Source organism: Mustela putorius, unplaced genomic scaffold (assembly GCF_011764305.1).
Source record: "Mustela putorius furo isolate JIRA1106 unplaced genomic scaffold, ASM1176430v1.1 tig00000992_pilon_pilon_pilon, whole genome shotgun sequence".
NCBI lineage: Eukaryota > Metazoa > Chordata > Mammalia > Carnivora > Mustelidae > Mustela > Mustela putorius.
The window spans coordinates 5,468,045-5,486,931 of NW_025421526.1; positions in this window are offsets into that span (position 1 = coordinate 5,468,045).

Consider the following 18,887-nt stretch of genomic DNA (forward strand, 5'->3'; position numbering starts at 1 on the left):
CAATATTTCTTGTAAGGCTAGTTTGGTGACTCACAAGGTCTTTTAATTTGTTTGTCTTAGAGGCTTTTTATCATTCCTCCTATTTTGAATGACAGCCTAGCTGGATAAAGTATTATTGGCTGCATATTTTTCTTATTTAGCACCTGAAAATATCATGCCAGTCCTTTTTGACCTGCCAGGTCTCTGTGGCTAGGTATCTGGCTAATCTAATGTTTCCACTGTTTCATGTTCCAGACCTCTTATCCCAAACTGCTTTCAGGATTTTCTCTTTGTCTGAGATTTGTAAATTTTACTATTAGATGTCAGGGTATTGACTTATTTTTATTGATTTTTGAGAAGGATTATCTGTGCTTTCTGGATTTTGTTGCCTGTTTTCTTCTCCAAATTAGGTACATTCTCAGCTATAATTTGCCTCAATACACCTTCTCTCCCTCTTGCCTTTCCTTTTCTGGGATCCCAATTATTCCTACGTTGTTTCACTTTATGGTATCACTTACATCTCAAATTCTTCCCTTATAATCCAGTAGTTGTTTATCTCTTTTCCTCATCTTCTTTATTCTCCATCACTTGGTTTTCTATATTACTAATTCTCTCATCTGCCTCATCTATCCTTGCCCTTAGTGCCTCCATTTTTAATTAAACCTCATTAAGAATATCCTTTTTGATTTTGACTTGGTTTAATTATAGTTCTTTTTTTTTTCTCCAGAAAGGGATTCTTTAGTGTTTTCTGTGCTTTTCTTTTCTCAAGCCCAACTATTATCTTTATAATTGTTATTTTGAACTCTAGTTCTGACATCTTAATAATGTCCATATTGATAAGGTCCCTGGCAGTCAGTACTGCCTCTTACACTCTTTTGAGGTGAGTTACCCATCTTGTCATTCTTTTCAGAGAAGAATAGGTGAATGATAGAACAAAATAGTAAAGGGCCACAACAACCCCAGAGAAATATACATGAAAGAAATCAGAAGAGCTCTGAAACCGGGGATGAGGGATGGGAGAATATAATCAGACAGGTGTGCAGAATAGAGCAATACACTGCATTCTGTGTATTTTGGTCTCTTTTTTAGGAAACTAGATCCCAAAATTAGAAAGAAAGAAAAACTTTTATATGTACAAAAATTAAATACATATCCGTTCATTATAACTGTAAATGGAAATTAAAAACAAAAAAAGAGAAAGAAAACAACAACAACAACAAAAAGGAAGGGGTATAAACAGACAGTGTATTGCTCTTTTCTGTTCACCTATCTCCTGAGTGTATTTGGTCAATTTGTTAGAGGAAACCACATCTCAAAATTGTAAAGAAAGAAAAACTTGTATATACGAAAACAAAACTAAATACATTGAGAGGCTAGAATGCAATTTAAGATGAAAATTGAAGAATATTTAAACAAAACTAAACAAGAATATGATCAGGTAGGTGGATAGAAGAGAGTCATACATGAGATTTTGTGTGTATTTTGGTCTGTTAGAAGAAACTGCATCCCAAAATTGTAAAGAAAGAAAAACCTAAATACAAAAATAAAGTGAAATGCAATGAAGGGATAGAATATGACTGTGCAAATGCAAATTAAATTTTTTTAGAAGGAATTGATAAGTCAGTTAAAATGAATGAAGAAAAAAAGAAAAAGAAGGAAGAAAATTTAAAAAAAAAAGTTAAAAGACTGAAGAATCATGGGGGAAAAAACTATGAATTCATTGTGCTCTATTCCAATAACACTGTAGCTTTCAGTTCTCATTAATCAGCAAGCTTGGTCTTGGCTGGATGTTCTTGCTGATCTTCTGGGTGAGGGGTTTGTTGCATTGATTATCAAATGTCTTTGCCCCAGGTGGAATTGTACCACCCTTGCTAGGGGCCAGGCTAAGTAATTGGCTCCAGTTTGTGACTGAGGGTTTCTATCTCTGACACATGACCCCATTTGGAGTCTCCAATCCCAGCAGACTCCTGTGTCCCACTCCCTTGTTGCTCCTACTGGAGGAGGAAGGGGAGTCTCCTTGGTTCTGCCACTTGTTCGGGCCCCTGCTTGAAAAACAGTGGGCTGACTATGCCACAGATCATGGTTTATGGTAACCTGTGATCTGAGAGTCCACTCCTGGGCTCACTTTTTGCAGCCAGCTTCCCTCCCCTGCTACCTGGGAGTTTTGCCACACTCAGGTACCTCTGTGCTTCCTGTTCTTCCTGAGGATCCTGAGGCCATACTCTCCCAGTGAGGGTTCCACCCCACTTAGCCACGAGAGCAATATTCCTCATCTGAGAAGATTTGTGAAAGCTCTGATTTTGTGCTCCACTGACATATCACTTTCTGGTAGCTGGTTTACAGAATCTCCTTTCCCTTGTGGTTTATTTTCCTATATATCACCCCAGATTCACTTCTCAGCACCTCCTACCTAGGAAAAAGTGGTTGCTTTTCTATTCTTAGAGTTGCAGCTATTCTGTTCTTCAATCTCTAGTTTAGTTCACAGGTATTCAGAATAGTTTGATAGCTATCTAGATGAATTCCTGGGACCAGAGAGATTTAAGGTTTCCTACTCCTCTATCATCTTGGACTCTCCCATACTTTATCATTTTAACCAAGCTATCATGCAGGCAATTTGTAACAAACAATTATAATAAAAGATTAAGCAACCTTAATCATACTTTAAAAAGTTCAAGGTGGTACCAAAATAACCAAAAATAGAAACTTGGAAATTTTATAGGTATTTCCAAAACAATATATAGACATTGGTGACTATTTTAACAATTCTTTAATTTTTTGTAAAGACTTTATTTATTTGAAAGATAGAAAGTGAGGGAGAGAAAGCACAACCAGAACGAGGGAGGGGGAGAAGCAAGCTGTCAGCCAAGCATGAAGCCCACTGTGTGGCTTGATCCCAGGACCCCAAGATCTTCACCTGAGCTGGAGATAGACATTTGACTGAGCCACCCAGGCACTCCCGTTTACTTCTGAAAAAGTAGAACCCTAGCTCAATTTGTGAAAATATGTGGAATATGCCATCAGTATCCTCATTTTTAAAGTAGGAGCTTGGGACGCCTGGGTGGCTCAGTGGATTGAGCCTCTGCCTTCGGCTCAAGTCATGATCTCAGGGTCCTGGGATCGAGCCCCGCATTGGACTCTCTGCTCAATGGGGAGCCTGCTTCTTCCTCTCTCTCTGCCTGCCTCTCTGCGTACTTGTGATCTCTCTGACAAATAAATAAAATCTTTAAAAAAAAAAAAAACACTTTAAAGTAGGAGCTCAATACCTCTCTCTTCTGTCATGGGTAGAGGGATAAAATAATTATGCATGTTTCTGTACCAAAAAAAAAAAAAAATGTTCTTATACAGATGAATAACAAACAGAATTTTTTTTGGCTTTTTTTTTTTTTTTTGAATAGTCAAAGGCATTATAGCATAGACAATAAGAAAAATGGTCTACTTCCTTATCTTAGCTCTGTCACTTTCTACTGTGTGATATTCGGCAAGTTATTTATCTTATCAGTTTTCTCATCTGTGAGATAGGAATGTTAGGTTCAAATCTCCAATTTAAGAGCACAAAGTTAGTTAATATATGTAAAAGTCTGGAACAAACTCTCAATAAATGTTAATTATCAGTGGCATAAATTGGCAAACCAGGTGGTTTGAGAGGAGCATGAAATAATGTGTCATCTCACTGTGGCCCATTTTTGTAAATGAAATTGTGGAGTGGGCACATGAGTAGAAGGGAGATAAATAAGTTTCTCAAACTACTTTAAAGGTGTTTCTGATCCCTCCTAATTTTTACATTGTACTCAAAGAGCTTAACTAGAAATCATTTGCTTTATTAAGGTATGTCCTCATGAATTAGTTCTATTATGAAAGAAATGTGTCACCATAGAATTATGTTCTTCTTTTTCAGTAGTATAGGTCCTTGTTCACAATAAGAATCACTGATAGAAAGATAGCACTGTAAGATTTTTACATAAATAAGATTTCCTACATATATGTAAATAAATGAAATATATACACTTTTCATGTATATGTAAAAAAGAGTTCTTTGAGGGTAAAAAAAAGTAATATAAAGAGACATAATGTTACTACAGAAATCTTTTGAAACTTTTAGGGAAGTTCCAGGATGAATCAAACAATGTTGTTAGATATATTAAACTCCACTTTCTACTTACTTCCTCTGTGTCTTCTGGAGAGGAATTATAAAACCACAGATGGCTTCCTCAATTTAAAGGCAAGTAAGACAAAATTTTGTCAAATTCTCAGGTGTGTTGAGAAAGAAGCCCTCAAACTTAAACCCTCAGAATTCAGTTGTATCTGGAAAACCCCAGACTTCCTGATTCCCTCGATTGAAACCACAGTACATTTACACAGTAAATTCAGGATACAACTGAGTATCTAGATTTTGAATAACAACTTGCAAGCCTTGCTCTAATGACCTCATGACTTCTTTTAAATTCTTAACCAAATCCACTTAAGTTCTTGGCAGTTCCAATACTATATATGTCATAAAGCACTTTCAGAGATGAAAAAAAGGGAGAAAGCCAGCAAGGAAGGGGCTTTAGAAAGAACAAGGAATTTTCAGAGTTGGGAAATTCCAGGAATAACACTTCAAAAGAAGATAGTAGAAACCACTTCCCAAAATGCAAAATGCACATAACATGCCTCATTTGAATTAAAATAATTTGATTCAGTAATTACTTAATGAACACCTGTTGTGCTCAGGGAAAGGAAAGGGCGTTCAAAGACAAACAGTATACCCTGGGTTACACTCAGAGGAGGGCCTCTATCAGAAACCAAGTTATGGGTGCCTGGGTGGCTCAGTGGTTTAAGCCGCTGCCTTCGGCTCGGGTCATGGTCTCGGGGTCCTGGGATCGAGTCCCACATCAGGCTCTCTGCTCGGCGGGGAGCCTGCTTCCTCCTCTCTCTCTCTCTGCCTACTTGTGATCTCTCTCTCTGTCAAACAAATAAATAAAATCTTTAAAAAAAAAAAAAAAAAGAAACCAAGTTATACCAAGTCTTCCCCTCTACCTTCAGGGAGTACTACAGAATGCTGTTCTCAGATGCTGTTTTCCTTGCTCCAGAGACAGCCTTGATGATCTTTGTCACTCTTCAAGCCAGGTAAGGTGGTCTCACTGGCACTCCACTGGGTGCTGGGACCGAGTATCAGTGTAAAATCAGATTCCAGATATGGGGGGAGGGGAAGGCCCGGGACAGGTCTGCAGTGATTAATGATTCATTTGTAATTTTTATTTGTTTTTAAAGATTTGGTTTTTAAACTTGATCCACTGGTTGAATTTTAATTCATGTAATCACATTCTCTTATTCCTCAGCATTGTGGAATCCTTCCAAATACTGCCTGAAACTATTAAGTCATTTTGTTTAATTGAACAGCTTTTGATGCATGTTGTTTGAAAATCTGAACTGTAGTAAAAGATAAAGCATACATTCTCACGGAACAGTTTACTGAGTACTTCTGCCTCTTTGACTCAAAGTTATAAAACGTCCCCTTTTTGTGTGATTGATGAGGGAAGAGAAGGAAAACTGAGGAAAAAGCACAAGCTGACGTCCCACAACCACCTCCCTTTCCCTACTCCCCTGGGGAGGATAGGCGTGACCATCACTTTAGGAAACTCCCAAATTTCTTACTATCTTTTTTCTTTCCCTCTAGCAAAGCATTCCTGTCTTGACAATAGCAAGGTCTCCAGGATCCGGAGGGTCTTCTATAGCACAAGAAAGTCCTTTCCAACACCTCCCTTTTTCCGTCCCTCCCTCAACTCAGAAGTATATGGTCAGCAATGCCTCACAGTGCTAGTGCAGCAGCTCGCTCTGCCCAAGGTTGCGGTCCTTATGCTTTAATAAAACCTCCTTTTTTTTGCACCCAAGACCTCTCAAGAATTCTTTCTTGGCCCTGGGCTCTGGACCCCAGCAACATTCCAAAATTATATCCCGATGGCAAATCTGCTTTAGAAATCTCTATCAGATACAAAGTTAAGTCAAAAATAAAATACTCCCCTCCCAATCATTAGGATGATAAAAAGAAGTATACGGGAAAGAGGATTTTAATTGCGATTTCAATGGATAATGAATGTGGAAAGTTTTGCTCTGTTTTGTTTTTCATCTGGGAGAGGTGGCAAAATCATTTTTGTTTTGAGTGGCAAGAACACAGTCTCAACTAGAATAGCCTATTCAAACCATCAATTCCCAACAGCAAAATCAATCCCCAGGTGTCTCCAGGCAAAGGGACTGGGTATCGCCTGTGCCTCTACCATAGACGGACGGAAAGCATCAAGAAGGCACAGGGAGGAGTGGGGGCGGAGTTTAAATTGCAGGAAGACTGAAGACCTTTAGTTTCTATTCTTCTGGGAAACATTATCTCTACTTCTTTGCTGAATGGCAGCCTTGCTGGGTAAAGTATTCTTGGTGGCCTATTTTTCTCATTCATCATGTTAAACGTATCCTGCCATTCCTTTCTGGTCTACCAAGTTTCTGTGGCTAGATCTGCAAATTTTTATCTGTCTTCCCTTGCAGGTTAGGAAAATCTACCAAGTTTGTTATTGTTGTTTGTTTTTGTTTTACCTTTCTGCTTTCAGGATTCTTTCCTTGCCTGTATGTTTTGTGAATTTGAACATAATATGCCTTCATGGTAGCTGATTTTTGTTGTTAAGTTTAATGGAAGTTCTCTGTGCTTCTTGGATTTTTATTTCTGTTGTCTTTCCCCAGATTAGGGAAGTTTTCAAGTATAATTCACTCAAATATCCCTTCTGCCCCTTTATCTCTCTTAATGTTCTGGGACTCCTATGATATGGATGTTATTATGTTTTAATAAGTTTCTGAGTTCCCTAAGTCTACCTTACTTTTACAGTTTTTCCCTCTTCTTTTCAGCTTTATTATTTTCCATAATTTTATCTTCTATATCACTGTTTATGGGAATTCCTCCATCTTGTGAGTTTGGAAATTAAAAAAAAAAAAAAAGCTAGATTGTAGGCATTTTTTAGTTCACTTAAGAGAAGCTTATAGAAAAAAAATTAAAAATTAAAATAATATAAAAATTTTTTTAAAAATTGCTCTTTTTGTACCCTCCTCCCCCCAAAAAAACACAAACATGAAAGAAAGAAAGAAAGAAAGAAAGAAAGAAGACAAATGAAAGTCAAAAGGAAGCTAGATCCTGTTACCTGTAGAGCTGACAGTTTGCAGCACTCTATGATCAGTAGACTCTGTGCTTATGTAAGGTTTGGTCTTCTGAGAGAAGGGTCTGCTGCTCTGATTCTCAGGTGGACTTACCCTAGTGGAGGTGTGCCTGCAGGGTACATGGGGTGAAGGATCCTGAAACCAGCAGGTAAAGAAGCCCTTAACCTACAAAAGAAGACAGACCCTGTTTGCAGCAAGTGGCTCTCATCTCAGCTTAGTGTTATCTTTCACCAAGGTGGGTCACTGATGGTTGGGGAGGGATGAAAATGGCTTTTCCTGAGGCACCTGGGTGGCTCAGTGGGTTAAGCCTCTGCCTTCCGCTTAGGTCATGTTTCAAGGTCCTGTGATGGAGTTCCGCATTGGGCTCTCTGCTCAGTGGAGAGCCTGCTTCTTCCTCTTTCTCTCTCTGTCTGTTTCTCTGCCTACTTGTGATCTCTTTCTGTCACATAAATAAATAAAATCTTAAAAAAAAAAATAGCTTTTCCCCACTCCTCTGTGGAGTGGGGAGCTTGTGCCTGCAACTCTTCAGGAAGCCCTCACAAATGAGCAAATACTCATCCCTCCCTTTTCTCTGACATCTACCAGAACCCTGGCTTCACCCTGTATTTGTCTAAACTGTCAACCTTCTAGGCATGGCAGCACTCCTGTGTTTTATCTCTGGCACAACTGGGTTTCAAAATCCCATACTTCAGAGAACTCCACAGTGTAGACTCACACTGATCATCTGGGAAAGGGTCTCACAGTGCTGTGGGTGGTTCTTGCTTGTCCCAGAAACAGTTGCATGATGGCCCAGCAGTTTGAAATTTATGGTAAATAAAACACACAGCCAGTGCCAGGGTTCCCTGCCTTCAGCCAGCATCCTTGTTCCTATGCTGGTGAACAGGGTCGTTCAACAGTGCTTGCAGGTCTTTTGCCCTGAGAGGGGTCATACCACCTCTACCAAATGTACTCCAAACAAAGGAACTGCTCCTCTCTATGTAACACACTGCCTGCTCCTGGGGCTCTACCCTTCTTCCCCACCAGACTACTGCCAAGCACAACTGTGTATATGAAGTTTGAGACTCTGTATTCTACTGTTTATAAAACAAAACAAAACAAAACAAAAAACCCTGGCAGTATTTAAACCCTCTCCTTTTCCCCATCAATGGTTTTTGGGAACAGTGTTCTTCTGCAGTCCTGTGTGTGTGTTTTTATTTTATTTTTTTTGCTCTTTCCTTCACTTTCTCCCTACTTTCTCCACTATCAGGGTTTCCTCCCCTCCCGAGTGCCTGTGGCTCTTTTCTCCTCCAAGTCAACTGTCTGCAGCTCCTGTATTCCACAGGTCATTTTTTTTTTTTTCTGCTTGTAGACATCCAGCTTTGTTCTGTAAGACCTCTGGTCAATTTCTTTTTTTAATCAACTTTTTGTTTAATCTGTACTGGTGTATGTGTGTGTGTGTGTGTGTGCGTGTGTGTGTGTTTTGTTTTTAAGTTTCTGTTTTATTTTTGCTGCTCTCATCTTTCTTTCTTTCCTTCTACTGGTTGGGTATTGTTCTTATTTTTCCATCTCTTTAGGTATAAGGTTAGGTTGTATATTAGAGATTTTTATTGCTCATTGAAGTAGACCTGTGCTGTAAATTTCCCTGTTAGAACAGTTTTTGCCTCATCTCAGATATTTTTTTAAATTTTACTTATTTATTTGACAGAGAGCCATCACAAGTAAGCAGAGAGGCAGGCAGAGAGAGGAGGAAGCAGGCTCCCCGTGGAGCAGAGAGCCTGATGCGGGGCTCGATCCCAGGACCCTGGATCATGACCTGAGCTGAAGGCAGAGGCTTAAACCACTGAGACACCCAGGCACCCATCATCTCAGATTTTTGATCAAAGTTTTTATATTTTCATTTGTCTCCATGTATTTTTTTTTTAATTTCCTCTGATTTCTTGGTGACCCATTAATTGTTCAATAGAATGTTACTTGACCTCCATGTATTTGTGTTCTTTTCAAATTTTTCCTTGTGATTGAACTTGTTTCCTAGTGTTGTGGTTCAGAAAAGATGCATAGTAGGACTTCAATCCTTTTAAAATTGCTGAGAATTCTTTGGGCCCAAACCTATTATCTACTCTGGAGAATTTGCACTTGAAAAATAAAAAAAAGTGCATTCCATAATTTTAGGATAGAATATTCTGTATTTTTGTTAGATCCATCTTGTCCAGTGTGTCACTCAAAGCTGTTTGTTTTTATTTACCTTATTTTCTATTTGGATAATTTCTCTGTTGATGTAAGTGGCATGTTAAAAATCCCCTACAATTATTACTAATGATTTCTTCCTTTTATGTATCCTAATAGCAGCTTTATGTATTTGGATGCTCCCAATTTGGGTACATAAATGAATACCATTGCTATATCTTCATTTTAAGTTCTATAATGTCCAAGATAGGTAGTGCTACCCCAGCTTTCTTTTCACTTTCTTTTGCATGATAAATACTTTTCCATCCCTTCACTTTCAACCTTTTTTGTTAGATTTACGGTGAGTCCATAGGCAACATCTGGATGGGTTTTGGGTTTTATCTGTTTTGTCATCCTGTGCCATTAACAGGAGCATTTAGTCCATTTATATTCAAGTTAATTACTGATAAATATGAACTTACTTCTATTTGTTTTATGGTTTTTTTCATAGATTTTCTCTGTTCCTTTCTTTTGCTCTCTTACAGTTAGCTGGCTTTCTTTAGTGATATCCTGGGATTTCTTTTCCATTACTTGCATATCTATTCCTGATTTTTGATTTGTGGTCACTATTCTAAATTATATATAACACTGTATACATCCAGCAGTCTATATTAAGTTGATGGTTGCTTAAGTTGGAATTCATTCTGAAAGCACTAAATTTTTATTCCTCATCATGCCACATTTTAGGTATATAGTGTCATACTCTATATCCTTTCATTTGTGAATCCCTTGACTGTATATAGATATATATACATATATATAAATTTAATTTCACTGCTTTTGTGCTTCCTGTTTTTCTTACTCCTGCTTACAGTCTTTCATTTCCACTCAAAGAGGTCCCTTTAACATTCCTTGTAAGACTAGGTTAGTGGTGATGAATTCTTTTGTTTACCTGGGAAACTCCTTATCTCCCTCTACTGGGAATAATAGTCTTTTTGTAAAGTATATTTCTGTCTGTTGTGGTTTTCTTGTTTTTTTTTTTTTGTTTGTTTGTTTTGTTTTGTTTTTTAGATTTGTTTAATCATGTGAGAGAGAATCAGGGGAGGACAAAGTGAGAAAGAGTCTTAAGCAGACTCTGTGCTGAACATGGAGCCCAACAGAGGGGTCAGTCTTACTACCTTGAGATCACCACCCAAGCCAAAACCAAGAGTCAGATGCCTATCTAACTGTGCAACCCAAGCACCCCAGTTTTTGTTTTCATTTTTCTTGTAGCACTTTGAATATATCATGCCACTTTCTTCTGGCCTGCAAAGTTTCTGCTGGAAAAGATCAGCTAAGAGCCTTATGGAAAATCCGTTATATGTAACTGTTTTTCTCTTTCTGCTTTAAAATTTTCCCTTTTTGCCATTTTTACTACTATATGTCTTTGTGTGGACCTCCTTGACTTGATTTTGTTGGGTTTTTGTGCTCCTGTGTCTGAATGTCTGTTTTTTTGTTTGTCTCCCCCCCCCCCCATCAAGATACAGGAAGTTTTCAGCTATTATTTCTTCAAAGAAAATTTATTCCCCTTTTTCTATCTTCTCCTAATGTGAATGTTATTATGCTTGATGTTTCTGAGTTCTCTTGATCTATTATTTTTACTAATCATTTTTTTCTCAACTGTTCAGCTTGTTTGCTTTTCATTACTTTGTCTTGCTGATCCCTGATCCATTCTTCTTCTTCTTCTAATCTACTATTTATTCCTTCTTTCATATATATATATATATATAAATATATATATATATATATTTTATATTAAAACAGATAAAACCCCAAACCCATCCAGATATATATATATAAAATTAAGTTCTTATATTGAGTTCTTACAACTGATTGGTTTTTTCTATCTCTTTGTTGAGGATCGCACTGAGTATTCTTAAATTCAGTGAGTATCCTTATGACTGTTATTTTAAATTCTCTATCTGGCATATTATATATTTCAGTTTTGCTTAGCTTTCTTGCTGCGAATTTTGTCTTTTTCTTTCATTTGAGACATATTTCTCTGTCTCCTCATTTTATCCAACTCTCTGTATCTGTTTCTATGTGTTAGGGAAATCAGCTACATTCTTTACTCTTGAGAATAGCAGCCTTATAAAGATGTCTTATAGGACCTTGTTTTGCAATGTCCCCTATTCAGAACCTGGTAATTAGGTGAGTTGTGTGCACCTTAGTTTTGTGGCTGAGTCACATTTACCTTTACTCCAATTCCCTGAAATGGTTTTATTTATCTTTTGTGGGCAAATGTTTTTGTCCCTGTGTTGTTAGTAGACTAGTCTGGGGCTGCCCCTGTGAGGGGCCTAGTGAGACCTGGTTTTTGCCAGAGCTGCAGTCACACAAACTGCACGGTGCCTTCTCTGTATTATCCACTGAGATGCTTTTGGTTGTGGATGGACTGCAGCCGAAACAGATATCTGCCCTCACTCCACTTTTGGGGCTGCAATCAGACTGCTGTGTGTGATTTTCTTCTCTCCCTGAGGCAGAAGTCACACTGGGGCTGCTTCCACGCTATCACACTTGTAGGGTTACTTTGAATGACTCCCACTGAAGGTATATTTGAAAAGGTGGGTGTGCAGAAGAATGTGAGGGTGAAGCACACTTTTAGCAAGCGAGTGGAGATATTTTGTACTGCAGTGGTTCTGCAGGTGTCCACGTATTTAGGCTGGGGTTCAGGGGAAGGAAATGGAGCCCACCAGCCCTTTCCTTCTTGTAGAAGTCTCTTAACAATCCTGTCCCTCCAACAAAAGCTCTGAAATTGGTAAACAAATGTTCCTCCTGTGTACATCATGTATTTTTCCAAGCACTGTCCATATCTCAGTGGGGCTCTTTGTTGTGCTATCTCAGAGGCCAGAGACTCAATATCCTTTTTCCCTGTAGGCTCTCCCCGAGCAGAACCCTCTGACTCTTTACGTTCTAGGTGTGAAGCCCCACAGATGATAAGAACTTAAACAGTTAGGCCCTCTGGTTGTCAAAGCCAAATGTTATGGGGATTTTTGTTCTTAGTGTTTCCTATGCCTGTGCTGCCTGATGTGGATCTGCCCCAGTCTGTGCCTAGCATCTTGTAGGTCTGTTTTGAGGTTTCTCACTTCATCTCTACCCTTCTTACCCTCTTTGGTGTGGCTTCTTCTTTACATTTATCTGTGCATAGTCTGTTCTGCTAGTCTTCAAGTAATTTTCTGGATTATTTATATTGATTCGGGTGTTATATAGTTGTATCTGTGGGAGAAAGTGTGCTTAGGATCTTACTCTGACATCTTCTCCAGAAGTTAACATATGGATTATTTCTAATAGGACCACCAAGCCTAGAGAGAACAAATGTGATGCAGTTACATATTTCACATACAAAATAGGTTGAAAGCAGTATACTTTGCATCATATATAATGCCTTTGGAAACAAATGTGTTTGTGAGCTCACTGAGGAAAAGGATCATCATTTATTTCTTTATTAACATTGTCTAGCAAATTTTTATTTAATATTTCACATTTATTAGTATGTATTAATAGACTTTTACTACGTATCTTCTGTTTCCAGATTCATGTGTTCGATATTTTGAAGACATGTTCACTTTGAATTTTATTCACAGCCTTCAGTGCATTATTTTGTAATACTTTTATATTCTATAGCCTAGAAAAGAAAACTTATATACAATTTCCTTGGCTAGGAGAATCAGGAATCGGGTCTGAAGTTCTTATTCAAAATCTGTTTATTTTGAATAAACAGATTCAAAATTTGTCTAATTAAGTATTATTAAACTGTTTAATTACAGTATAAATGACTTTAAAAAATTGGTTTTGATTGCCATGGGTGACTTATAATCTTAAGTATACATATATTTTTAAGATTTCACTTATTTATTTGACAGATACACAGTGAGAGAGGAAATACAAGCAAGGGAAGTGGGAGAGGGGGAAGCAGGCTCCCAGCTGAGCCAGATGTGGGACTCAATCCCAGGATTCTAGGATCATGACCTGAGCTGAAGGCAGACATTTAATGACTAAGCCATCCAGGCACATCTTGTTAAGTACGTCTTGCTTTAAAAAAAATGCTAATAGTCTCATGATATAGCTAATGATATTGGAAAAGAGACTATCCTAGAAATATGAGAAAACCAAATATTTCAGATCAAGGCAAACCATGCATTGGTTAAACTTTTATTTAAAAAGTCATAGATATATGTATTTTTGACACTTAACTTTCCTAGTTTGTATAATTTTCATCTATTTGTGACTCAGTTGGCCAAATATGCATACTTATGAATAGTAGGTATTTATAGCTAATGTGACAATTAAAGCTGCTAACTTAGTTTTCTTAGCATTTTATTTAATAGAAGCTAATTTTATTTTTGTGGACTATCTCTGGACTGAATGTTATTGTAGAAATAATATTGCTAATTTTAAACAACGAATATGTTTGCAAAAACAGATTTGTACTTTACAACATAGGGCCATTACCGAAAGACAATTAAGATAAAACATTCTTACAGATAATTTTTATTCCCAACAGGGGTGCTCTTTCCTACCTCTTTCAACATTCTCCGAACACTATAAACCTGAGATCTATAAAATATGTCTACATCACATGCCAGTTCTGTTCAGAGGACTATAGAGTTTGGCACAATAACAATATGCCTAACAGAGAGCAATTAGATATTGGCAAGCTCGAGTGAATGCATCCAGCATTTAAAAGTTGACTTATAATCAGAGGCCCACACGTTTCTCATTAATACATGCAAAGCACACCTGGGGTTTCATTTCTTAGCCACAAAAATTAAACATAAGCATACACAAACACATACCCTGTATATCTTCCTTTGCTGCTTATTCTGTATATTTTTAGAAGACTGAGATGAATTTAAAATAAACTTTAACAAACTTTAAACACATCTACAATTGAAGTAATATAAAACATAATTACAGTAAGAAATGTTTTTGAATTTGTAATTTTTATTTTAAAATAGAGAAATTAATAAATATTATCTACAACTGGATATGGTCATTTAAGTGCCATTTGAGAGATGAGATTCACAGTATTAGTATTTAGGCCTTTTAAAAATAACAATACTCTAATATATAAATGTGAAAAACTAGTTTGTTCATATTTAAGATTATGGAAAAATTTAACATAGTGTCAATAAACTAGTTACAATAAGTTATATATTTTAAGAGAGAGTTTATAAAAAGCTTATTTCCATAAAATTATATAAGTGCATGCTGATATTTAGAAGTCTTTTTTTACCCCCTTCTAGAATGTTTCTAAAATAACCTAGTAAAATGAGTATTAAGGTTAATGGGGCAATAACTTCTAAGCATCTGCAGGTCACAGATCACCTAGAATTGGGTTTTGTTCTGTTTTGTTTTGTTTTGTTTGAAAGATGATGTAAAATGTTAATAGATAAAAATAACCAAATATAAAACTTAGTATTTAATTTTTTACTAGAGCCTAAATCACAGATATCAAAGATAGAAGTTCAGGCATGGAGAAATAAAAGGTAAAACTTTATTTTTTTTCAAAAAATTTCCATTCTTTGGTTTCTAGCCAAGATGGAAAAACAAAGATTAAACTTAACATTATAAACAATTACAAAAGTGGATAAAATATACAAAATGATTTCAGATATTGGAAATCAGTGCAGAATTATCTCTTGGATAATGGGAATAAAGAAGAGTGAGTTTTAAAATCATTTTAACTCTTTCTTGGTATTTTGGGATCCCTTTGCACAGAAAGAAACCATTTGCAGAACTTGGATCTCTTGTTCATCTATTTATTTATTTATTTATTTATTTAAGATTTTATTTTTTTGACAGAGATCACAAGTAAATGGAGAGGCAGAGAGAGAGAGAGAGAGAGAGAGAGAGAAAAGCAGGTTCCCCGCTGAGCAGAGAGCCCCATGCGGGACTCGATCCCAGGACCCTGAGATCATGACCTGAGCCGAAGGCAGCAGCTTAACCCACTGAGCCACCCAGATCTCTTGTTTATTTAAGAGTGAGGCTGAAATGATTGAAAATCAAAGGACAGAGTTTAAGAAAAAAAAAAAAAAAAAGGAATTCTGTGAAAAATAATTGCAGAATCTGCATCTGGAATCCTGTAAGTATTTGCTGAATACGGGGCCACATATACATAGAATAAAATTCCAAAAGGCCAAGGGCAAAAGAAAATAGAAGACGTCAGCTGCAAAGTACTGAACACATGCAAGTAGCAGTCATTTGAGCTCTGACCAGCCCAAGAGTAGAGGCCTGAGTGATTATTTTCCTGGACATGCAATAAAAATTGTGGGGAAGGGCAAACCTTACTGAATTAGAATGAAGGCTGCTCTAGACACAGGTTAGTCAAGCTTAAAACCAGGCTTCAGAGTGATCAAACAGGTCTGAATTTAACTGCAGGCTCAGACAAATCTAAGCCTAGTTAAAGGAAAGCAATAAATTTTAACATTCAGCAAAATAACCTAATGCCTAGTATCTCACAAATTATTAGGCATGCCATAAAGCATAAAAATAATTTCATAACCAGCAGAAAGAGCAGGCAGTAGACATAGAACAAGAAATGGCAGATGATGTAACAAGAAGATGAAAAATGTACAAGCTGTTGTAGCACTCAGATCTTAGCTCAGACATGTGGAGAGATGGGATTAACATCACAATTGTCTTTTTGTTTATTATTATAAAACTTTTATTGCAAAGCTTCAGTATTGGAAAATGTTTTCCTATTCAAAGTTAGTAATGGCAGTTCCTTAAAGTGTTTATCTATTATATAATCAAATATCTTTTTAAAAAATTATTTATTTGACAGAGAGAGAGAGAGAGAGATCACAAATAGGTAGAGAGGCAGGCAGAGAGAGAGGGAGGAGCAGGCTCTCTGCTTAGCCAAAAGTCCAATGTGGGGTTTGATCCCAGAACCCTGAGATCATGACCTGAGCCTAAGGCAGAAGCTTAACCCACTGAGACACACATGCCCCCCCCTTTTTTCTTTTTTAAAGCAGAATGAAGCATTTGTTTTAATTTTAAATTTCTATTGAACAAGATCAAGATTATTTTTTTTAAAGATTTTATTTATTTGGGAGAGAGTGCACATAAGCAGGGAAACAGCAGAGGGAATGATAGAAGCAGACTCCCCCAAACGAGGCTTAGTCACAAGACCTTGGGATCATGACCTGAGCAGAAAGCAAATGCCTAACCAATGGAGCCAACCAGGAACCCTCAAGATCAAAATTTTTTAAAAAAAGTTATCTAATTCCCACTGTCTCTTAAGTTGAAAGTAAACATGTATAAGTATTTTCTAAATAAACTCCTTGGTTTATACCAGAGCAATGTCCTTAAACAATTAAAGTTATTATACTTAACAGTCATACTTCTTTGTATAAGGCATTGATCTAGCTACCATGATAATATAGAGAAGTAAAAGACCTAATATCTATCCTCAAAAGAAAATAAACTAGTCTGGGAGACAAGATGTATATGAAAAAATAAAATGGACAATTTAGAAAAGATATCAAATGATATAAAATTTATATATATATTTAATATTATAGAAGTTCATAGAAAGCAGGTCGCTGTGGACTATAGGAAGTTAGGAAATATTTTGTGAGGTTAGTAAGACAAAAAACAGTCTATAAAGAATGGCTAACATTTGAATCATAATCCAAGTGCCTTTCGGTTTAAGAAAAGAAGTAAAGAAGGGGTCAAATTTCATATTAATGAATTTTTAGAACTGACGTTTCAGGGCAGGCAGCAAACCTGAAGTTTAGAGAGAAAATGGTGTGTGCAAAGAGACCTAAGTTTGAAACATTTTATAACTTAGAACAAACATCACAAATCCTATACAAACCAGTAATGAGATATTTTTAATGTTTTGCTGAAGGCCACATATGAGTTAACAAGAGATTTTAGAACCTATAGCAACTGCAGTCAGTTGGAGTATCCCTACCCTCTTATAGGAATTTCTTAAACAATTCTACCAGGAATCCAGAGAAAATCCTGAGAAAATTCCCTCATGGTGCTGGCTATCACCAACTTTCTCTATTCCCTAGGGAACAGAAAGTTTAATTTTCAGGAGCAAAGACGTAAAAAGTATATATTGAGAGTACTACTGGGAACCATTTTCAGGGGGAACAGGAATGATAAAGGTCTACCACTGCAAAAATGACAGACATACATGCTACACCCAGCGTATTTCTCAGAGGAGCATAAAAGCCTGTGAAAGCCACATCACAGACCCAGATGGACAGTGCCACTTAATACTGAGGCCTAAGCAAACAGCATCATAGAATACTTGCTGACTAGGCCAACCTATCTTAATTCTGTCTCTTGAAAGTCTTTCAATTGTTAAATTACCTAGGAACTAGGACAAAGGAAAGACCAAATCTGAGTGGGAAGAAATAAACAAGGTTTCAGTCAAAGAATTTGAAATCTCATTACAGGTTGTTATCATTAACAACAGTAGGCTTCACTCCAAGCTCAATTTCTAAGAAGATAAGCGAAACTCCCACACTGAATTTTGAATAAAGAAAGATGTACTTATCTCCAAGTATAAAACCTTACTTCAGTGTTTACAGCCTTTTTTTTCATTAAAAAAAAAGAAGAAGAAGAAGGAAAAAACAGTTTGAAGTTATAAAGTGATCATCAGAAGCAAACTCAGATATGATACAGATGTTGGAATTATCAAAGAATTGTTCTAATGGCTCTAAAAGGTAGGAAACATGCAGGATCACATAGGCAATTTCAACAGAGATGGACATTGAAAGTAAAGCTAAAATGGAAAGGCTAGAAATCCAAAACAACAAAAATGAAAGTATCATCAGATGTATCAGTAGACCTGACACACTTATGAACCAGTGAACTTCAATTGATGATTATAGCTGATTTTATGTGTTAAAAATGACAAGGATCAGAGATGCTGAGATAACTGATAAAACACTATTTGTGATTATGTCCATGAGGATGTTTCCAGAAGAGATTGGCATTTGAATTGGAAGATGGAGAAGATCTTCCCTTGTCATGCCAGTAGATATCATCCAATCCTTTGAGGGCCCAAATAGAACAAAAAGTCAAGGGTAAGGCATACATCCTCTTTCTTCCTCCCACCTCCCCCATTCTCCTTGGGCTAGGAAGTCAATCTTCTTGAACATCAGAGCTTCCAGTTTTAAGACTAAATTATACAACTGGCTTACAGATGGTAGATTATTAGACTTCTAAGTCCCAGACTGCCTAAACCAATGACTATAATAAGTCTTAAAGCTTCTATATCTATACATGTATATATGTGTATGGTTCTGTTTCTCCAGAGAACCCTGGTTAATACAAAGAGAGATAAATGAAAACTACCTAATAAAATAAAAGCACAGAGAGAAAAAGAATGAAATAAAGGCAATAGAACTGAATATCTGAATTTTGTGGAAAAAAGTAACAAAGGATGTAACATAAATGATTTGAATCCCAGAAGGAAGAGACCAATAAGATGAAATATGGGAGGAAACAGTGATTAAGAATCTTCCAAAATCAGTGACAGACATCGGACCACATGTCCAAGATACTGTGGAACACCATGGAAGATGGATATA